Source organism: Puntigrus tetrazona, chromosome 24 (assembly GCF_018831695.1).
Source record: "Puntigrus tetrazona isolate hp1 chromosome 24, ASM1883169v1, whole genome shotgun sequence".
Taxonomy (NCBI): Eukaryota; Metazoa; Chordata; class Actinopteri; order Cypriniformes; family Cyprinidae; genus Puntigrus; species Puntigrus tetrazona.
Window position 1 is genome coordinate 18,834,522 of NC_056722.1, and position 25,164 is coordinate 18,859,685.

At 37.1% G+C, this 25,164-nt stretch overlaps 1 long non-coding RNA gene across 1 annotated transcript; it reads left to right on the forward strand.

Moving 5' to 3' along the window:
* Positions 1-1,175: 1,175 nt before the first annotated feature.
* Positions 1,176-25,164, forward strand: LOC122329423. Its single transcript, XR_006247907.1, has 3 exons — positions 1,176-1,296; positions 23,267-23,393; positions 24,861-25,164. It is a non-coding gene; the product is annotated as an uncharacterized LOC122329423 (long non-coding RNA).

A 25,164-nucleotide genomic window follows, 5' to 3' on the forward strand; every position in this document is an offset into this window, starting at 1 on the left:
GTGCATTCTATTTAGCGGATTACCTGGTTACCATTGGTCAGCACAGGAAAGGCAAGAGAGCAAAACCATGGCAACATGACAGATTCTAAACCCATCAGCCAAACTGGATGATAACGCAGTCAACTTGGTCAAGCGGCTTGAATTTTGCCTATAAGAAAAAGCAGAAACACGGTATTGTTTCGTGTCAGAATAGTGTGCGCGTTGCACATTTGTGAATAAAATATCGCTATTAAATATTAATGACCAATTTATTAAACAAATCAATTACTGTACATTATAGGGAATGCACGAATGAGATGGTAAGTGATTTTCAATCCTTGTTTTATGAAACAAAAATACTAATTATCATGTCAAAAGTCACAAGACACAACATGAAATAATTAATGCATAAAGCTGAACACAATGGTTATTGATATCTGTATGTGATATTTTCGACCTGGGGAAAATTTGTATCAAATGCTTTGTGTGGATCTACATAATTAAATTGCATTCTTAAGTGAATCACATAGCAATTAGCCTAACAAATAAACTAATCTGTCGAAACACAAGCTCGTTTGAATAATTAGTTGTGTAACATCCATTTCACGCTCTCAAATTAAAAGCGCTCAGTCACAAAAAAACAGAATGTCAGGATGCATCAGACATGAACGGCGAAGCTTTTTTTTTTTTTTGTGCATTCCCAAATAAATATACCTAAGATCAACAGCAACGTATTAAGCGAGAGGAAGCGATTCAATCCCATACAGTCATCTGCATATGTCTAAGTGTCAGATAAACTGATTAGCCAGACAGATGACTTATTGATCATAATAATCAGTAAGGCTTACCGATTGATTTATAGATCATAGCCTGTTATGTAATATTTAACAGGCCTGAAGCTTGTGCTACTAGGAAATAAAACTCAACTAAAGCATCAATTAAGCGAGTGACTAACGTGTTTAAGTATCTCCTGGAAAATCTCTGCTGTTTTGGTGGTTATAGCGGGATCGTGTGTAGCGGCGCTGGGTTTGTGGACAGTCAGCTGGCGGCTCTGAACCCCATGGATGAGAATCTCAGGCTTTTTCACATTTAAAATGCACCCGTGGGCCAGACAGCTGAGAACGACTCCTTGGTGTCTCAGAAAAAGGCTGGAGTCTGTTTGCACTGATATTTCACTAGTGGCAGCACTAAGGACACTTGGAAAAAAAGGGGTGGAGGGGGGGGTTAATAAAATCTGCGTGTCTCCTCTTCGCGCTGGAGGTGTATGAAGGTGATTGTGGATTGGTTAAAGGGAGTCGATGGATTGTCATGCATAAGGTAAGCGCCCGTCCGTGAGCTTTGTTTGAAAGCGCTGATGTTGAGGAGGTGCTGACAGCCCTTCGCTGGGGTTTCTAAAGCGAGCAATTTCTGTGCTTTGATTTCTTCCTATGATATGTCAGATGCACAAAACACATTGTGCGATTTGAATTCATTTGCGATATGTCTCTCCTGCCAGCGCTGTCTTTCATGCGCGTGTTTTTAGAATCATTTTCAAGCAACGCATTTATTAGCTGAGTTGAACCTAGCCTGTGGAGTGAATGGGACTTCGAAATAAAAATATTTCAAAATATTGTTGTTTAAAATAACATATTCTATTCTTAAAACAAATGTGTGTATATATATATATATATATATATATATATATATATATATATATACATACATGATTTTGTACATGATTAAAAAAATTTAATATATTCATATTTTAAATACATTAAGGTACTAAATAACAGCAAAAGCATTTAACTAGTCTGTTTTGTATCGTCCTGCTCATCGGCCATAAGATTACATACATACTCCATATGCATGCAAGCAGTCATTCGTGCACTGCGAGGGGCTTCTCTCTCTCGCCGCCAGGGCTGCAGAGGAGATAATTTGAGTCTAATCTGCTGGTGCAGAAGTGTGAGGAGTGAGACTGGACAATGAGACTCTCTCTCCTCTCACCTGAGAGAGGTTTCCGCTTAAATCACGCCTGTCTCACTGGCCACAGACCCAGATCCCCAACTTTAATGGGAAGACAGTTAATAACCTTCTTCTTCTCCTTCTTCTCCTCCTTCTTCTTCTTCTTTTTTTTTTTTATCCCCTGTGCACTATCAATCTGACCTGTCAGGGCACTGCTGAATCAAAGCAAAAGTCCTCTTCACAGATGACTGATTAGAAACGCAAAATCACAAAATCCATCTTCATGGTCACTTTTATTACAGTCATTTTTAAACTGACAGCAACCTGCTCGGGCTCAGAACAGAGCTTGTGGTGCAGACTGTGTCTTTGAGAGAGAGAGAGAGAGAGAGAGATGAGAGGATGCACAGAGATGGGGAGGGAGCCTATTGTCTGTGGGAATTGGGGTGCATCATATAGGTTGCACGTATAACATAAATGCATGCACGCATACGATGCATGCACACGGAAAATGTACATAAATCTGATATGCACGTTCAGCTGAGTTTGACTGTTACTTTTGCAATGCGTGGGGAGTGTACATGTTAAAACGATAATACAATTTCATTTAAAATATTTTAATATGTTCCTCAGACTGAAATCCAACATCACAGCTATCAATAATGAAAAGAAAAATACAACAAAATCTAAACGAGTGGCAGGATTGTACCTGAACAATTGCAAAATCTTTTTAGCACTTTTCGTAAGACTGGAAAAATCACAACATAAGCTGTCGAGCTATTAAAATGCCTTTAAATGTGGTACAGTATTTAAATATATCTGTAGTCATATGCAAAAAAAAACAACCAACAACTCAAAATACACATACTAAAAAATAATTACAATAAAAACTTTCCTAAGAAAAAATAAAAGCTTCACATCCACGCATTGAATAAAGACTATTTATGAGTGCAAAGAAGTAGGTTCACTTATACTTCGCATTTATATATAGTGTAATTAGGAATCAAAATAATCAGCCGCATGTCAAACTATTTGAGAATGCAGGAAGAGGAAAGGAAAGGCGTTTTGTTGAACAGGCGACTTTTACTGTTCCATGAGCATGTCTGTCAGGGCCCGGTCCTGGTCTAATCCTTCTCGACATCATTCAGGAGGGGTTACGTGTGTCTTGGTTACGTTTATACACAGAACAAAGGAAAATGGGTCACGAAAGACAGAAAACACACCATTTCACAGAAACCAGGGGAACAGACAGCCTGCCACATTTAATGTTCTTAAAACATCTGATTGAACAGCTTGTCAAAATATTAAAGCTCACTTATGAAGGCCTAAGAGTCATCTCTGGAAGGAGGGGGATTATTCTATTTAACAAATGATTTTCTGTATTAACCTGCATTTGGTACGGATTCAAAAAGGCAGGGGCATATTTATCAAATGTTTTTCGTGCATTTTATTTGTGTGCATCTACGTTTACCGTCGATTCATTTATTTAATACGTGTCCCGCGAGATGCGTTCAGCCAAATAAATCATTTTAAATAAGAAAAAAAAAACCATCTGTCAGATCATAAACTTTATAACGTCACACAGTGCGACCCAGCCTAAAAATATATGAACCGCATTAAAATATGTTTGGACAAGGCTTTAAAGACGCAGGGTTTGGACTAACACGGTCGTGTCAGAGTGTGGAAGCAGCTGCGCTCTGGAAATGAATGCCCCTGACTGTACGCCTGTCAGTGGACTGAGACCCGACTGACCTGATGGGTTTGATTACTTCCCTGACATTCAATGGCAATAAAAAAACACGGCAAAAAGAGACCTGGGGAAATTCCACCGCGCACATCCTTACATCCACACGTATACACACACACACACACACGACGAACGCACATGTAAACAACACTCACCCACACACGCTAACACATATGGTCCGAATAAACATAACAGATACACAGGCACAAAAGCCTTCAAATCTTCAGCTTCAAGTCTCCCAAAAGAGCCAAAGCCGGTTCATCTTCTGAACGGGGAGATAACGTGTTACGCCGTTCGGAAATCTGGCCTCGGATACGTCCGAAACACTCATAGACCTACACCAGTATTTTACATCTGACTCCATCGATGACAAGCACTAACTACCATGAAATTCCCTAAAGATTAAATGTCCCGGGACCGTATTCCGTCTGCTCTGCCTTTCCTCGACAGGAGGGAACAGAGGAAAGGCAGATAAATCCAAAAGAACCACCCCACAACACTCAGCGAGAGGCAAACCAAGACAAACAGCACATCAAACCTTAGTCTGCAAAGCCTCCTTTTTATCCTGCTGGCATTAAACCCCAGACACACACACACGCACGCACACACACACACACACACACACTCGGTGGGAGACTGTAGAGAGAGAGAGAGAGAGAGAGAGAGAGACAGACACACACTCACAGTACAGGGACTGAGAAACCCAGACAAACAGAAACGGCACAGAAAGCAAACCGCAGTATTCGAACACAAACACACGAGCCGTTCGCCTACCACACCTGCCTTTGTGTGTCTGCAGCGTCGACTGGCAGTCCTGTCTTTTCTGCAGTCCTTTCAAGACGGGGGGAGGCGGATCAGTCCGCCATGGACAGGTTTTACTAAGGGTAAATCAGCAGGTCAGGGGCTTTCAGGTGGGTTCGGACAGGAGCGGTGCATGAGAAGGCCGGACTGGGTAACTTTTAGCAAGTCTGTGATTCCTGGGGTTCACATCCTGACTCCCCCATTTGTGCTCTTCAAAAGAGAAAAAAAAAGAGAAGAGAGAGAGAGAGAGAGAGGGAGAGGGAGAAGGAGAGAGAGGAATAGGAAGCACAGGTCATGTAAAATGTATAAGCTGCATTTAAAAATAATTTAATTCTGGAAGCGAGCAGCTCATCTCCTGCCACCGAGGATCCGGGTGAGGGGATTTTTTTTTCCATGAATGCACCTTTTGTGACAGTCTACATTTCGGCTCAGGAGAAAGCAAGAAATGAGAAAGTTGTTTATGAGCACTAGTGCAAATATTTTTTTTTGCAAAAAGGTAGTCCAGCAGAACGTACGCCAGTTATCACTGGCATTCGTGAATTACAAGTCGTCCTCCACTATTTGTTTCCGCTTACTTCGCTTATGTCACACGGGCTGATTTTGAATTCACCATCGGCTGAGAGGTATTTAAGCTAGCTGAACTGCAGCTTTTAGTCGTGGTGTAAGGCGTAGGCTGCTCCTCACAGGTGGGCTTGTGTGTTTTGCACTCGCTGACTCACTTGTAAGCAAAACTCTCCTCGGGAGGCAGCTCAAACAAACCCAAATTACAGGCTTAATGAAAGCTGAATAAATTAAACAAACTCTCCGCTGCCTATTTGACGTCCGTTTAACAAGATATACATTTCTTTTTTTTCCATAAAAACAAGCACAGTTTTGCTGCTGCTGAAGGCGGTGTGTTTTGAAGCGAATGTTTCCTATAGCTCCGTTATGCGGTATAATTATGTTATACTTTTGACCTTTGTCGAAAAAAAAAATTCTTTGAAGGTTTTAATGTGAACCATTTTAAACCCCAAAGAAAGGCGGGGGGGGCTAAAAAGACACAAAATGCCATGTTTGGAATGTTAAATGTTATACTGTGCCGGTCGAAATGTTTTCTGCCTTTTATTTTCACTTCATATTCTTAAAATGAAAGTTTCTTTGTTGTCTGTCGCCTGATTGAGCGTAATCAAAAACATTCCAAAGCGCAGAGCGTTTTTTTTTGCTTACGGATTACTTCGGAAACCTTGTTCGCATTATATTTAGCACATCACGAACGATCCTTTTTGCACACGTACACGAAGAAACGTCTTATGTAAACAAACCACAACAGTGCTCTGTTATAATAACATGTAAGGGGTACAGCCTGTCTGCGCCACCATCATTTTATGAGAGACATATTGCTGAAATGTCGATTTCTGTTGCTTTTAATAACAAGCACATGACAGGGCACAAAACACTGCATTGTGGGATATTGACCTGGTCGGGGGAAGGAGGGGGCAACGATTTGGATTGAGGATAATATTCTCTTTAAAGCGCACCGTGTAAATTGTGCGTATAAAGTCATTGGAAGTGATTCCTCAGGACAGCCTGAGAGGACAGCTACCTGCTGGCTTGAAGAAGCCAATCAATAGCAGGAAATAGAGCCGTGCATGAGGCTGGGAGGCTAGCGAGCGGTTAGCGCTAATAAAAACGGCCGATGTCAATATTTGGGAATAACAGACGAGAAGGATAATAGACAAAAGACAGCATATGCTGTGGCGTACTCAAACAGGGGCTCCGAATTAATGCGCAGAGTCCAGCTGCTCCCGAAGGGTAGACCCCCGCGCATTAGTTACCGCAGGTAATGCCAAACTATAGTAAAATCAATGTGCTCAGAACCGCTATAAAGAGAGACAACACTTCACAGGAGGCATGACTGAGTGTGCCTCTCTTTCTCTCGCTCCGTCGCAGGGTCACAGAGCTGTTGAATGTGTAGTGCCTTAACAGACGTCTTCAAAAAATAAAATAAACGATGCATATCGCAAGGTGTGCGCTTCTTAGAAATGACTGACAGCAGTGATCCAATATCATCTGCGTTGCCTTAATGTCCATAAACTAACTAGCGGACGTATTTTGGGTTCACTCTTAAAATTACCATCAACCCTGTTACCACAAACCCCTAGACAAGAGACAATGTCTAACAATCTCAAAAATCTGATTTTTTATTTTATTTTATTTGAACATTAACATAAAAAAAAAAAAAAAAAAAAAATTACAATAGAGTGTAAGGCAAAATTCTGAAGTTACAGCTCTTTGTGAAAGATAGGATTCTGCAAATAATGGCCGGATGAAATTGTCTCAGTCTTTCTCAGACAAACTGAATGTACTTGTACAAAATGACATGTAAGAACAGAGAACAGCATCTGAGACGCTGCTATTTAAAGACTCTCTCACCGCATTGTGGTCGTGTCCTCACCCATTTGGGCTGAAAGGATTCTGTACAATTGAGCCCGAAAGATTAGTTTGCTCACAATAAAATATTCTATCATTTCCAAACCGCATGACTTTGTACAAACTGTGAATAATGTCCTGGTTGCTCTTTTCCATTGAATCAACAATGAATGAGCACTAGAGCCTTAGACTTCATTAAAAAATGTAAAAAAAGATGCAATAGTATCAAAAAAGTATCAAGGCATACGATTCTAAGTCTTCCAAAGCCATACGGCCAACAGACCACTCTTTTGAATCGGATCTTTTCAATGAATCAGTTGATTCACAAAAACATGATTCATTCATGAATCAAATTCAACTGACTGGTCGAAGCTCACACAGCTTACAGCTTCAGTGTGTTTCTTACACAGAGCTATCTATATTTAAGAAGTCTTGATATTTAGTGCCATTATATGGACATTTATTGGGTTTAAATGCTTCAGTCACTGGAAAAAGAACAACATCGTCACAAATTCCTGCTGTAACAAAGAAAGTCGACCAAATTTAAAATCATATGAGCATGGCAGAATTTCAAATTTTGGTTTCATTGACTTTTTAGACTTCTTTGACAGCAGCTTAAACAAGGTCAGATAGTTTTCTTTGACGCATGTCATAAACACACTTCTGGTACCTGTCCGATCCCAACATGCCATTGTACAGGTTGATGTTATACGTGTGTGACATGCTGTCTATATGCATAAGGACATATTCTTCACTGGTGTGAGAGGTGGACGTACTTGGGGCTGAAGGGGGCAGGATGACCTCCCGACCGTCCGCCAACCTGACCTAGACCGCTCGTACAAACCAGCACTGCACAGGAGATAGGAGAACCGCCACTGGATGCAGGTAGAAGCTGGGCGACACATTACTTGGACTGGAAAAGACACAAAATGACAGTGTTTAGAGTAGCTAAGAATTTAATGGATCCGTTATATCAAAATATTGAAATTGTACCTATTATATACAAATCCTTGTGACTAAAACACAAACAGAAAATTGCTTTAGGCTCATTACGGAATTGTGCGAGATGCATTCGGGCGTCTATAATGACTGGCTTCATTCCCAGCACAATGCATAGCTGAGAAGTGCAGAAGTCTGTCATGTGAATTTTCCATCTACTCTTCAACACACTGTAATTTGGGCTGCATTCAAAATGGCCACCTTTTTTTTGTTGTGCGTCCATCCATTACCTCCTTATGATGCCCAGAAAACATTTCAATTGGATTGTGATGGCCTGTTTGGGCCCTTTGATCCTTCTCCCTTTTAAGACCTGCATTGTTCAAGATTCGCCATCCTGCGCTACCAAGAGTCTGACCCAAGGCAAATTTTCATAATGAGCTTCTTGTCTGATCCATTATGGATTCTTGGATGTGCCCACATCACACATGCCTCTGGTGCGTATTTCTGTTTTCCCCATCCTCAAAATGCTCATAAATGTATAAAGAAGGATCAAAATAAAGCAAAACACACTCATCAAAGTCCTCAAGGTAGCGATTGATTTAGCTCATACGAATTTAGACATTGTGCAGCACTAATGAAAGATTAAAGACTAGTTGGGAACATTACAATTTAAAACAAATAACTCAAGACGGTTTCCGTTTCATCTCCTCCCATACACAATTGAACAATACGCTGTTCCTCGCCTACATCAGCTAGTCCGGCAGTATAGTTTGAGTTCTGCTTTGAAGTTTTACAGCATGTGTGGGTGCACATATATATAGGGGAGACCTGGGATGGTTGTAATATGGGTGATCTGTAAGACCCTTATTTTAACCACTTCGGGACAGGGATGAAATCTTCAATTAAATTATAGGTGACTATAGAAGTTTTGTGTAGAAATATATAGGATTTAAAACTTCAAAACTATTTTGATGAGAAAAAAAAGACGTGTTTCACGTTTAGGTTTTTTAATCTGAACTACATTTAATTCATTTTAAATGAACTGGAACAATTGTAATCATTATTTTCTCATTTTGTTGGCAAACTTATTTATTAAAAAAGTAAGACATATGGTTTTAACACTACTTTTACAATTTACTTCTACTGGACGGACAAAAATTGACCATTTTTGAGTGCGTAAGCAACCAATTCTGAAAGTAGCACACATATACGCAAACACTGTCTGACATGTCATACATACATTACCATAAACCAAAGTTTGATTTATTTATTTGCTTGTTTAATTCTTTTTAAATGTAATTAATAAATGTATTCAACATTGACGCATTCAAAGTGACAGCAAAGCTATTTATAATGTTACAAAAGATTCCCATTTTTAAATAAATTGTTGTTTTAAATGTTCGGTTCAATAACAAAATCATGGAAAACAATTCCGGTGGTAAAAAAGTCTAACAAAAGCACTTTGTAATTGACAATTTACACAGTCTAGGTGTTGTAGATTTCAAAACAAACAATCCTGACCTCTCCTACATACTTTGCATGTGTTCAAAGCTTCATTTCAATACTTCAGACACCTGTGCAAGAACACCTTGAAGGTTAAATTGATAAATCACTAAACCTGCTGTACGAGACCAACGGAAAATGGAATTACAGAGTAATTTGCATGGGTAAAAAGACTCCTGTTTGTTTTAGACAAATGCATCAAGTCAATTAATTGATATTAGCAAGGCCCACAATAGACTCTAAGGGCAAATCCATTAACGTATTTATGTATGTATAAACAAAACCAAAATACCCCGGTTCAAATAGAATAAGTACAGTAATATGAGGTAAATAGATTTCCACGCTGTTTTCTAAAGTACGGCAAGAGCTGAGAACCATCCAAAATGCTTTTTCACAATTGCCTCGAGAGTAAACTTTCCAGAAAAAAAAAAAAAAAACGTTATTCGAAAACAAACAACACATAGACAGAAAAAAGCAAGGGGAGGAAAAAAAGGAAAACATCAATTGTCCTTCTTGAGAACGACATGCTTTGTAGCTCTTCTGTCATATCTCATGGAGTCGAATGGACAGCAGGATTGCTGGCTTGACTGACTTTCTGACATCCCCAGAGACAGCGTTCTCTTTCCGGCACCTCTCGAGAGACGGCTGGACTTTATGAATTAGTTACAAGCTTTGTCCTTTTCTTATTGCATGGCAGATGAAACCCACACCAGATAAGACCGAGGTGCAGGAAAAGGAAGAACGTCAATTGGAGTGAATTGTGAATTCTGGGGGAAAAAAGGCAAATGAAAGAAAAAGTTTTGCTCGCATTTGCAAATGAAATGCAGCTGCGTGTCATTTTTGGCCTCCACCCGTTCTAAGATTGGAAAGATGGAGTGCGTGTGTGTGACGGTGGAAGAGTTCTGTCTCCTTTGTGACCATTTGCTTTGACCTAAAACGCGGCTGGGGGGAAACAGCACTTTTTACAGTGTGTGGCTCAATGTCGAACTTATATTTAATATATGACATTTCACACAAATCATCCGACCAAAGACATGACCCTGGGGTATTTTTGCAGATTGCTTTTTCAGTACCTCAGCAACTGTGGAATTACTCTTCCTCAAGAAAGCCTTTGAGTTGGACGAGGTGATCACCTCGGATGGCTGTGGCCATCCTGATCTGGAACAGCTCAGAGAAAGTGATATCATGATCGTAGAGCCATGCTAAATTGAAAACATCTTGGTGACTGGAGGCTGTACAAAATACCCATATATTACATATTGTATAACACTCAATTGGCCGGCCGGACAATTATTCTGTTGTGGCATCTCAGATGGTCTGTTTTTAAACTTACCTTCATATCTGCAAGCGTTCATTTTTAATGGGCCGAATGTTTTAGGACCTTAAGAATGTTGTGGCCCCAAATGGGATTCCACTTCACTTAAAAATGAGAATTCTGTCAGTGTTTACTCAACCTAATTCTTTCTTCTTGAGGAACACAAAAGATGACGCTTTCTTCATAAAATTATGGTCAAAGGGGTGCAATGTGTCAGTTTAAAATAACTTTTTCTATTTTAATATAGTTTTAAATGCAGTTTATACCTGTAATGCAAAGCTGAATTTTCAGCAGCCATTAGTCCAGTCTACAACATTGAACCCCACAGAAAAAAAAAAGAGAAGAATAATTAGACATTCTTCAAAATGACGTCTTTAATGTTCCTTAAAAGAAAGAATTTGGAGCAACAAAATTAGTATTTTTACTCTTTACGTCAGACTTAAAATGTCTGAATAAAGTTACATTGCATCCAAAATATCAAACAAAGTGGCAAAGCTGTTTTGCATAGACTACAATCTGGTCTCTAAACTTGTCTTAATTTTTTATTGTTATTTTTTTTTTTCAGAAACACTTCATTTTACGGTTACACCTATTAGTTGCTTATTAGGACGCATATTACTAGTCATTAATTAGTGCTACCTTACTATCTATTAATAATTAGCAAATTAAGAATTTACTGAGGGAAAAGTCGTAATTAATAGTTAACAAATTTTACCTATTCTAAAGAGTTACCTATTTTTCTATTTTAGTATAATGACAACTCATTTTTCCTCTATCCTGCAAATCGGACTTATTTTAGTCATATGTTTTTGGGTTTTTTTTTCCCTTCTTCCAAATCGATACCACCTGCTTTAATATTTTGTTTTCTAACTCAATGACATTCACACAAGTTTTAAGTGTGGCTTGAGCGTCCAAATACTTAATGAGATCTTTGTATATCACTATATTGAGGGCTTCACCGGGGGGAAAAAAAGACCAAACCAAATATAATCCACACAACACAACCAAATCCCACCATCCCCAGAAGAAAGCCGAAAGAGCGTTCCACATTCTCAAGGTTAGTGTCAGGCCTGGGCTGTATTAAATCCACAGAGCCTGTTCTGCAGTTCCAGGTTTCTCCTCAGAGACAGCAGCATCCCCATTCTGTCTCTACCCACTTACTCTAATTAAGCAATTATTTTGAGCTAACACTATTAAAATTGAATAAAGAACACAAAAGATGAAAGTGTACTGTATATTAGCTGTGTACGGCTAATATACCCCCCTCCGCCACAACAGAATAATTAGCCGTTCTCCCTCAGGGCAGAGGAAAACCTGTTTTTAATTGGAATCCAGCCGGGACTTTACCAGTATTAAAATACATGAGGCTTCAGCAACAATAAAATACACAGAATTTGATATGTTTGCTGAAATTGTTTACCTTGAATCTGCTGGGTTCCCTCTCGTTGCATTAAGAAACGCGGGTGGCAGTTAAACTCAGTCACAATTACACACACATTTTGCAGCTATAGCTTAAGCTTTTGTATAATAGACACAAGTGTGACTAAGGGGATCCTATCAAATTCAGGGCAGATGCTTTTCTGCCAATTTGCAACAAAGACCTTTGGTTTTCTTACACGGGCAATTAGCCGCTGTTCTGACTGTCTTTTTCTCTGGCTATTAAAAGCAAATTCGGCTGGTCTGGGTCAGACGGGTCTGTGTTTTGGTCAGAAGGTCTTACGTAGCCATAACCCACCCCCCTCTGGTTTAACCTACGAGATTCCCCGGCCGTTTCCCGCGGGACTCGCCCCCCGACCCTGCGGAGGGAGGCCGGTGCTGAGGCTGTGGGTAGCTGCGGCCCGGTCGCCTTTGTTTTCCTCCAGCCCTGTCGTTTCCCTCCCTCTCTCTGCCTCAGTCAAGTTCAAGGATATCCTCAATTGGCTGACTGCAGGTCATTTCCTAGGACCTTTGAGCGCTGTGATGCTAGTTCACCCACAAACCTCCACTCTGCCACCGGCCTATAAACATTCGGTAAAGGGATTAAGTCACGTGCGCACCTTATGAAAATAAATCCTGAGCATTACATTTGGTTATAGAGAGGGGTTCTGCCGTGTTGCAAATTTCCTCTCCGCTTAAATGGAGAAAAGGTGATTCTTTTACGCATCTTGCTGACGGCGGGCAAAAAAAGATCCCACACTTTTTCTGTGGGCCGTGCCGTTGATGGATCTACATCATGTGTCTTACTTGAGTGGAAATGGAGGACAGACAATTGGCTAGCTGTGACTCACAACCCGAATCAGACTGCTTGGAAATGAAAAACCACCGGGAAAAAAAAAAAGAATTAAATAAATAAAAAAATAAATAAGAACAGAAAATATTTCCCACCCCAAGCAAAAAGATTAAATTAAACTAGTTCATTCTAGATGTGTCTGGAATGAACACAAAGCTCGGAGAACACGCGAGGAAGAAAATATTAGCTTTTTGATCCTGCGCGTTCAAAAACATGCCATTTCTCAAAACAGCTTTTATTAAGAAAATAAAACAGTTTTGAATGAACGAAGGCAACACGGATTTTTTTTTTCTCCCATTTTAGAGCGGATAAAATCCTACAACGTGTTATCATATAAAACTAAACCATTATGATTTCAGGTGATTAATTTGAGATGTTAATGCAATATCACTCTCGCAATGTAGTTCCTATTAATTCACCGGAAACGTATTTCCGGCTTTAGCCGGTAAACAATATTTGCAATTTATGCCAATATCTGCATAAAATCAAATAAACATGTTTGATCTCTGAATTTCCCTAATGGTTGAATGGATTTTAATTACAAACCCCAAATTAACTTTCCACAAATCATTAGCATTCTGTTTTTCTTTCCTACTATTTTTTTTTTTAAATAATGCATCAAAACCTTAACATATTTGAAAAAAAAAAACAATCGTTTTAAACCATTAAACAGCGGTTTTACCTTTATACAAATATACAAATAGATATGAAAGAAATGTATATATAAAATAAATATATATATATATATATATATATATATATATATATATATATATATAGACATATATACATGCCCACACACATACCCATATTCTGTCTCCTATATGTGTGTGTATATGTAATGTGTGTGTGTGTATGTGTATATATATATATATATATATATATATATATATATATATATATACACACACACACACACACACACACACACACACACACACACACACACATACACGTATATAAAATCTTATCTCAGAGGCCCAGGGCAGCAGTAATATGTAAAACTATGGATTATGTTAAGGTGATAGGGACGCTGCAGGATGACGGGGGGGCTCTATATGGGATGTATGCGGTTTGCTGTCTGTTTGTCTCTATATGTACATGTCCATCTATCATGCCATCTGTGGGTCTATCAGTTCCTTCTCGAATGTGTAGGGGGAAATAAATTTAGCCCCCCACTTTAAAAATGCACATACATTTCCATACATTGGGGGTGAGTTAAAGGGGCTTAAACCTATTTCCCCAACAAACCCAAAACACCAACAGAGGGAAGATAAATGCGTCTGTCCCTTTTTTCCAGCCGCTGCTGAAAATCCTCCCATCGCAATATTTATCTTAATAAGGGGGCGCAGTGACAGGGAGCGCTATTGCACGCGGCCTCACCTGCACATTTTTTAATCCCACTCCGTGTTATCATACAGGGTGGGAAACCCAAATGAAGCGGAGTCGTCACCCTTTTAGGACACAGAGTCTGCGTCTAACATCTATTCACCGTTCGCTCAGCTGTCACAACATGTTACCTCATTTGCAGATATTTTACCTGTACACACACTCTCTCTCTCTGCCTGTCTCTTTCAATACGCCTGCCTTTGTTTATTTGTTGTTCTGTCCTAAAAAAGTATCGTGACATCTCTTCACCTAGAAAATGCGGAAAAAAGGGGCGACTAGTTAGAATAAATGAGGAGACTCGCTTCCCGGATTCGAAATGCTGTTATTAAAGATTAAAGAAAGTTTTACTCACCAAAAGTGTTTTGCTTCAGAAAGTTCCATTTTGTTCTCCTCAGACACAAGGATGTTTGCGCGCTCTCTATCAGTTATGTTTATTGTATTATTTTGTTTATTAAAGTTGAAACACAATGGGTTGGCTGTCACTGAGCCGGCTGGTGTGTAACCCCCTCTGTCTGTCCCTCTTACATTTGAAATGCAGGGACGGGTGAGGAGAGATATGCACATACAAAAAACAGGGTTTATATCTTTCACCAGCATCTCTTCTACAGGCCGAGCAGTCGAGAGAAGAGAGAGAGAGAGAGAGAGAAATCAGAGGGGGAGAGAGCATGACAGAGTAGGTTGCCATTCTGTCACCTCGACCTCTAAACATGGAGTGTATCAAGCTCCACTGCCTCACTTTCACACATATACACACACAAACACACTCACAGACATCGACTACCGCATCTACATAACTGCTGAAGCATTTCACATATTAAACTTTAGTTTCACATTCGAGTCTATACCTATTCAAAGTTTTCTTAGGCTCACTTTATTGTCACATTTGTGCAATTCTAAAACTTACTGGCTGTTACCCCGCAAAGGGAAGGGTGACATGAGTTTAATTTAGACTTATGGAGATGACTAAATGAGAAATGTATAAAAATAAAAAAAAACTGAAAATCCAGCGTTTTGCTACAGCTTCATGCAGAAATACGTTCTATCTTCTGTCAACATCACAAATCAGGATAAAAAATATATTCCTTTATTTCACCTTTATTTATATAGTGTTTTTAACAATGCACATTGTGGCAAAGCACTGAACCGTATCAAACAGGAGAATAGAGTGTCAGTAATGTCATTTTTAAGCTATTTTTCCTACTGTATAACGTTTTGTAATATGCAATTTTTAATTATTAATAACATTTACAACAACGTAGAATTATTAAGCTAATATATATAATTTTTGTTTATAAACAATATTATTAATATAAGGATTAAATACAAATTTATCAATTAAAAAAATTTTTATTTAACAAAATATGAATAATTATTATAATTTGTGCTCCGGGTTGCAGGACAATAGTGTAACATGACATGGACTAAAAAGAACCAAAATTAAATATGTTTCTTGTCCCCTTATCCTACTGAATAACAACACAGAACAAAACTAAACTAAACTAATCTAAACTAGTTAAATGAAATGAAAATAAATTAGTCTACGCAGGTTTAAGATGCATGGTCCAGCAGGTCCTTCCTGTCTGATCCACTACAAACGTGCCCAAACCAGCAAATCATCTTTCTCTAGATTTTTCCCCCCAGCATGGTAAAGAAACTGTGTGAAAACACCCTCTGAATAATATAATACTAATTTATGAGTTAGCATACCACACACAAATATGCAACACAATCACCACTTGTTTTGAACAGAACACTCCATTGAATATAAAGGATGACCTTATGTCTTTTGAACTGGTGCTGAAACTCAATCGGGCCTTGTAAGATGACCGCGGCCTAGAATTGACAGTGAGAGGAATAAAAAAAAAACACACACACACACACACACACACACACAGATAATCGCCCTCCTGAGGGTGTCCGCATGCAAACTCATCCTTTTCTCACCATCATCCTCGACTTTTTCTCTCACGCTTTGCCTCTCAATCCCTCTCTCTGATTTCCCACAGCCCTCGGGGCAGACGGATTGTCAATCCGCACCATGTGCTGATAAATTAGCACAAGTGTTTCTCTGATACACTGTACCGCATCCCAACACTTCGGATAGAAATCTGTACACCGCGGATAGATAACTCTCAGTCTCTCCAACACAAACACACACACACACACAGACACTATTAGAGTACAGAGAACAGCGGCGGATCCAGAAAAATTCTCAAGATTTCATTCCACCGAGAAGCTAAGAGCAAAAATAGAAATTGCTTTTCCTTTTCTTTTTGTTCGGTGGAGCACTTTATGGTGGTGTGTTTGTGTGTGTGGATGGTACAGGGCCCTTTCATTACAAGTGGAGGCAGATCTTATTACCTGAAGTAGTATACAGACATATGTTTCTCATGAAGGGCCTTAGCGAGTCAAATGAATTCTCTGAAGTTACATGGCGACTGCTACTCTTCTCTTTGAAATTGGGCACACCGTGCTCCATAATCAATAAGTCAAGCTATCACACACACATATAACAGACCCTTGTGGCATTTTAGATGAAAAACTTCAATTTACTTTATAATAAATTCCAATTCACTTTGTAAATTGGAGACAAACCCAAAAAGCATTAAACTATGTCAAATATGAAAGTTTCCACACTGGACATGTAAAAAAACGAAAAGAAAGGAAGTAGACGAGGTCCCCAATATTTACATGTTCGGTGCTTTAGTGGAGGCGGCAGCTGGACATGCTCGATGAATCCTCGCTTCGGTCTGAAAATAATTACTTCCATCATGGTTGGGTGCCAAACTGTGCCACATCCCTTCTGAACTTTCAAAGCAAAGCTTGGAACTTTAAAAGCAAACTCATTTTTAAGTCAAACTAGATGTGAAGCCTGCTGATACTGTACATTTGATGATGATGATGATGATATTATTAATAGTAACTTCAGCATCACAATTTTCATTATTAGATACAATGTATAATTATATTGTCATGTTATATATATATATATATATATATATATATATATATATATATATATATATATATATATATATATATATATATATATATATATATGGTATTAACATGACCTAAATATAATAATTATTTTAACAATTACATATAAAAAAAAAAAAATATATATATATATATATATATATATATATATATATATATATATATATATTTTTTTTTTTAAGCTTTATGTAATAGTGTTAAAATGATTATTATATTTAGGTCATGTTAATATTGATATAAAACAACCAAGCCAGGGTAAGTATGAGTGTTTTATAATAATAATATTAATAATAATTTTTAATATTAAATTATCATTATTTGTTTTTACAACCTATTACACAACACAATTTATTTATAATACAATAAACAAATAATATAAAGAGAAATTAAATATAAATCAATCAGTTACTTTAATCAGTTACTTTCATAAATTATTTAGATTTTAATAATTATAATAATTCATATTCATAATTATTATTTTGGTCTTGTTTCCAGGAAGAAATTGTGTAAATTCAAAGTGGTCTGAGATAAAACCAATACTACTAATAATAACTGCATATATATGAAATATTTAATGCATACTATTATTATTACAATATATATATATTTATATTTTACAAGATATTATATTTATATATATTTTTACATTCCTAAAATATTTAAAATGTATATAGCTAATATATTTTATTCATAAACAAAAATCCTAAGAAATTGGGTAATAGATAATAATAACAATAATGATGATAATGATAATAATAATCATAAATCACAATTGTCATTAAGAGCAGAGAAAGCAATAGTCATAAAATATGCTGTAATCGTGTTTGTAGGAAAATAAAAACGGTGACACATCCAGGACAGGTGTGTGTGAGTGTGTGTGTTAACACTGTGGTATTTATGGAAGAGGTTGCAACTTGTGCGGATCCCAGCTGATACAAACTCCTGGCAGCAGAGACTTTGATTCACAAATCGTCTCTTTTTGCATGACATTTATATGCTCTCCATGAAAACTGACACATGTTGCCAAGACAACTGTGATGGCTCAGCACCATGACAACAAAGCAAAACTCTGACGGTGCCAAAGAAGAGTGGGAAAGGACAAAAAAAAAAAAAAAAAAAAAAGGCCAGAATTGTCAGTGAGAGGCTGAATATCTGCATATATGAAATATTAAGTGAAAAGCCATGGTAGGATATATAAGATGGAAGAGTCATTAATTCTCAACCTGTTAACTACATTTAAGAGAAGAACCTTCCGGGTGCAATAATCTATAAGATCAAGCTAAGTGCTGCATCTGTGAGGGAACCCGATCTCCCGGATCAAATAGCAGCAATTAAGATGTCAGAATGCTGGGCTAATTGTGTTCAGACTCATTAACAGAACTGAAACGCGGGGTAACAGGATACAAAAGAGGAGAAAATAGTTCAAAGAAAGCCTTAAGTGTTGCCATGAAGTCAATCTCTCATTATACCAGATTGTAATTAACTGTGGAATAAAGAGAGCGCAGATAAGAAGGACCACCGCTAGGCCTTGGTAAACAATTAGGTGTTAAAAAAAAAAAAAAAAAAAAAAACATGTGCGCAATTGATTTTGCATAGTCTTACAATTATACAACTGAGTTCAATTTAGTCTGAGTAATTTACAAAACCAAGCATCTCACCTTCTATGTTCATACATTTATACTGCTGCATTTCCTCATAAATTTCCCCAAAGTCCATTTAGGAAGTCTCTATCAACACAAAAGCGCGCGCTCTGGCTACACCGCAATGTCATTTTTTGTCACCTTGTAAATCCTGACATTTTTCAGAGCATTTTTTTTTTACGGTACGAGGTGGAGAAAGCGCAGATGTGTTTAAAGGAAAGACCAGAGGAAGGTGAGCTGTCTGGTGGTGCCACTAATGCTACACAAAACTGTCTGCTTTTCAGTTCAGGGTTCCCGTTTCAACTTGAAAGCAGTGCAGATTGTGCCTTAAAGTTAATGCCGCCATCGGAATGCTAATGGCGCTGAAATTCTGAGCGTCAGAATCATTTCCTCAGCTGAACCGGAGCGCAATCCTGTTGATTTAGTCGAGTTTTTCAAGGGCATGGCAGGTTTTGAGCTGCAGTGCATCACTGCTTCTTTAATTCACATGAAACAAAGACTTACTTCCGCAGCTTCAGGACATGTTGCTGATGAATATATTAAGCATTTCTGAGAAAAATAGGAGGATCCTGCTTGTTGTAATGAAAAAATGCGATGACAGATCCAGGACTGAGGAAGTGGCACCTGTGAGGTGGAGAGGGATGGACTGTCTGCATAAAGCTCACATCAAATGAGCATAAAATATAGTTCATAAAACATGTTATGTTTTATAATCTGACATCTTTGTTTCTCTTAGCTTTTCTCTCTTTTCCATTTTATTTTTCTTTAAACACTTTCCTGTCAAAACCCAATTTTTTATGTAATACATCACACAGAAAAATAACCCTCGTTTTGTTCCAAATGCACATTGCACTTTTAACATTTTTTTATTCAGACCACTCTTTCCATATAATGAAAGTGAATGCCATCACACAACATAAAATGATAAAATGCACTATATTCTAAGCCTTCTGAAGTCATAGGATATTTTTTGTGAGATGTAAGCATCAGTTAATTCTGTTTAAAAATGTTTTCGCTAATTGAAATAAAGCTGAAATTGAATAAACATACAGTAAGACAACCTTAAAAAAGAGAATACATTTAAACGCCACTGAAAAGGGAAAAAAAGATAGGCTAAATAAAATATTTTGACAAAGCATAACCACATTAATAAAATTGAAAATAAAAACAAAAGCTAATTTAAAATATTAATAATTCTACTGATTACAAAGTATTATACAAGTAATAATAATTTGAATTAGTATTTTAATTATTTTATATTATTTATTTTATATTAATGACCTACTATTATCTAATTATTTATATCTGAATTGTTATTGTTTTTAATTTGAGTTTTAATTTAAATGTAAAATTTTAGTTTAAAAATCTAAATTTAATCTAAATGAAAATAAAAACCAAAAAAAGCTAATTCCCACAAATAATATTCTATTATATACTGTACATTCTATAACATAGTACACGAAAAGCGAGAATATCCTTTTGGGGCCCGTAAAAGAAAAGAAAGTTAAACTTGGTGGACTCTAAATGATGATAGGACTGAATTTTTGTGTGAACTATCCCTTTAAGAATCCCTTCAGAGTTCCCCGTCTGGGAAGTTCATGAGTCACACGTGAAAGAAAAGCTGCATTGAACTCTCGAAACATAATCAAACGCACACACATACACACGTAAACACCCAATGCGGTAAACGCACTGCTGAATTAAAACAATTATACCTCCAGATTCTCGTAGCCTGACCCCTGATCAGACGAATCCCCTGCAATCGCTAGCAGATGTTGAAGTAGCCACACAGATACACCCAGCTCCTAATTAAGCTCATTTAGTTCGTTTCATTTCCATGCAGGACTCGGGGACACTGATGCACGGAGAGGGTTTGGGGAAACCGATGTTAAGCCCATCATTAAGAGTGTTTAAGGCAGACTAAGTAAGGTGGAACAGCAACGACTAGCGTGACAGCTGACATGAGAAATAATAATACTGTCCAGGTGCTTGAGAAGGTTCCAGTGATCAAAGAGTGTGAGTGACATGAGGAAGGGAAGAAGTTGGAGCATATCTAATACGTGAGTTCAGCTCAGACCAGGGCAATCAGCAATTACAGGGAAGGTTTTAGTGATGGCAAATTGCATTACCATTTAAGAGCAGAGCGAGGAAAACATATCCAGCCAGAAGAGTTTCCAACGAGAACGAGATTGGGTTTCACTTATTGATTTTTGTTTTAAACTGATACATTAGTGAACCTAATGCTTTAATAATTTCAAATAAACTGTCCTTCCCCAAAGTCTTAATGAGCACCACTGACTAAACGCCAAAGTTATGAGTAATATCTACGTGTGTGTGTTATAAAAGACACTTAAATGAATTGATGAGTGTGAAAGAGAGAGAGAGAGAGAGAGAGAGAGAGAGAGAGAGAGAGCAGGTGAATGTTTTATGTGCACATGTTTAAATGGATTGATGAACATGAAAGAAAGAAAGAAAGAAAGAAAGAAAGAAAGAAAGAAAGAAGAATCTGTTTCTAGTTTAGTTGCCAACACAAACTACGAATTAAATACAAAAAAAAGTATTCTCCTAAGTGAAAATTCAAGTTACAGAATCACATGATATAAATCATGTATATTTATATTTGTAAAAATGTATTGTTTTGTCGATAAATGCATGAACTGATTTAAAACATAGTTTTTTTCTTTTCTTTTGAACTGCATTACAACATAAGCAAATAAAAGAAAATCGTTTTTAACATAAAGCTTTTTAACGTCTGCATTATACATTTCCGAGTGTGAATAAAACAAAACCAGTAAAACAAAACTGCTTTAGGTGTTCATAATGAATTTTCTAAATTTCCTAAAACCGTAAATAAACAGAAAAAAATGTTTTTCTTCTCATTAAATAATTTTGGGAAACAATAAAGTGATTTTATCATTTTATTTTTTCCTTTTCTTTTTGAACCGCGTGGTTTTTTTCAGCTTTGCTTAAGTGTTACAAAATGGCAGATTTGTATAACAGACCGAAAAAAAGAGGGAAAAATGAAATAAAAATCACAGAGTTAAAAGAAAGAGGAAAAAACACTGACCATGAGCATTTCAAATGAGACAAAGTATGGACTCCTCTCTCGCTCTCTTTCTCTCTGTCTGTCTCTCACCACAAACCGCAGGCTGTTCAAGGCAACTTAGAAATCTCTTACATCTGGAAGAGTCATAATTCATGGGATTTCTCTTGACAGCCATGACAGGCATAGGGGCAGCCAGAAACAACTGTCTCCTATGTTGTGCTATTTGCACAGAGGCAGGAGAGGAGGAGCAGGCACAGGACCACATCCTTCTCCAGCAGATGCGAGCAGCGGAAGCCCTTTTATTCTTTGCCAGTTACTCCATGAATAGGCCTTAAATATTATATAGACAGTAGCTATTGCTTCCAAACAGAAATTCCGGACTGTCTGCTAAGCTGGAAAGCACATGAGGGTCCATTGTTCTAGCTCAGAGGTCACGCCGCACTCTCTGCCCGGTTATTCATCTCTAGGATTTCTCACATGTTGGACGGAGATTAATGATTGGAGCTGCACCCCGCCGTGCATGAATACGATATCATCCTTTGGCCAGGGATTGGCTTTTTTTTCTCTTTTTGGGGAGGGGGGGGGTGAAATTTATACCGAGACCAGGCTGTGTTAGTTTTGAAATGGCCAAGCAGGGAATGCTGGGAGAACCGCTCAAATCACAACAGTTGGTGGTGAAGCCCAAACCAGATCCAAACAAGGTGCTACTACCTTTGAAATCATTTATAAAACCTCATGTCATTTTAATGCCGTTTTCTTTCTTTCACTGAACACAAAAGGAAATGTTTTTCATCTCTGAGCCGCTTTCTTTTCCATACAGTGAAAGGGAAGTGTGAGACTTAATGCTTTAAAGGGATATTTCAGAGGCTCCATAAAAGTAATTAGCACAAATTATTTTCACGTTAATGCATATATATCAATATATATATATATATATATATATATATATATATATATATATATATATATATATATATATATATATATGATAAAGCAAATTTGAAAACTCTACATTTCTTGACAGCAACATATGATTTGTTTGTTTTGTGTTTTAGGGTAAACATTTTTTAAAACTTTATGACCTCTATTTTTATGTAATAAGAATGGGAAGTGAAATGCAAGAACACAAAGGATTTCTCATGGGGAAGCCCTGGCTTAGAGTTTCTATGTTGGCCTGTCTGGTTGATGTGGAGCATATACTCCCTGATGGATGATCTTTTGGTAGTTGAGATAGTCTTTCCAAAAAACTACTTCTCTCTCTCTCTCTCTCCCCCTCTTTCTCTCCTTCCAGACAGCCCAGCATCTGACCCTCAGGCCACGGGGGTTTAACAAAAAATCCAGAGCTGCACTGGGTGAAACAAGGACGAAACAGCAGCATCACGGCACTAAAGACAGCGAGAGAGCATCTGTGCACATGTGTAAGAAAGAAAAAGTGTATTTCTATGTATTAAAGGAAGAGGATAAAAACACATACAGGGGAGAATGTGCTTGTGAGAATGAAAGTTGTCCACTTGACCACTTTGAAAGGGCTCATTATATATTACTGCTTTAGACGGCGTATGAACAAAATCAAATTAAGTGACAAACATTTGTCAAAATTTGTTGTAAAATACTGTAATAATATACTACTGTTCGAAGGCAGTTATACATTCGCTGCATGTTCGCTGCATTTTTTTAAAATAGAAAATATAGTAAAAAAAAGGAACATTGTGAAATATTACTACCATCTAAAATAACGATTTTAATATAATTTATAATGTAGTTTATTCCTGTGATGACAAGGCTGACAAAGATTTCTGGCTGTTTTTATTCTAGGCTATATAACATTTTTATATTAAAACAGTTATGCTTTTAATATTCATTTTTTTCAATTTGAATTCATTAATTTAAATGACTTCGGCTACCTTTCATACAGACTACACAATCAAATATTGTTGAATGCTCCTGTGCACAAAGGGTTAAATACGCTGAATTCAGTTTCATCTTTAGACTGTACATTTAGACTTAAAACTCGATATTGTTTTTAGAACTATTTAAATTACAGTATGTAACGCAAGTACTTTTTAAGTAGCTGTAATTAAATGACCTAAAAATTAACAGTAATCCCTTACCTTACTTTTAGGCACACACACACACACACACACACACACACACACACACACACACACACACACACAGCCTCTCACAAGCAAAAATGTAGCACCTCTGCTCAATCTTTCTGATTTTAGTAAATCTTTGTAAAAGTTCCTTTTAAAACATTTATTCAAATATATACTTTTAAATAATTTGAGCTTCAGCCTGGTTTAATAGCATTTTTATATATGCAGATGTCTTTGATTGAATTAAGTTAAAAAATAAATAGTTTACACCTTTAAATGCAATCGATATAAACAAAAAATGGGTAAAAAACTTTAAAAGCTATTTTCTCAACTTTCAAGGTATGACTTTGACTAAGATATCATTTTAAAGCTTATATATATAGCTTATATATATAGCTTATATATATATATATATATATATATATATATATATATATATATATATATATATATATATATATATATATATATATACACACACACACACACACACATATATATTTTTTTTTAAATAACGTAAAGTCACTTTTGATCAATTTAATGCATCTTTGCTAAATAAATAAATAATCCAAACCTTGCACCATAGTCTAAATAGTCTAACATTGTGCTATTATCCATGAAATATTAAATCAAGTTGTTGTTATTGTTTTTTTGTTTGTTTTTGTTTGAGATAAGTTGTACAAATGTACAAAACATCATTACAAATACTATAGCGATTATTATTGTATGTTGAAAATGTATTAAAATTGACTAAATATCAAACCTTTCCACCTTTTTCTTTTGTAGGGGACATCTTAAATCATGAGAGAGAGTGCTGTGAAACAACCTGAAATGAGTGGTACGTAGATAGGAAAAAACCCAAAGGGCTCTGTTCATTGTAAATTCAACTATGACAACACCGTGAACACACATATAGATCTCTCATCTTAGCTGCATTTAACTGTGGTTTAACAACACAACTGTAAGACAAGTAGATGTAAACTTAAACGTGCCATACATACACATACACAAAAGCACACTTCAAATGACTTGACTTGGTTGCAAAATTCAGAAATTTTGCCTGTTCTTCATTTTCCTTGAAATAAACAGC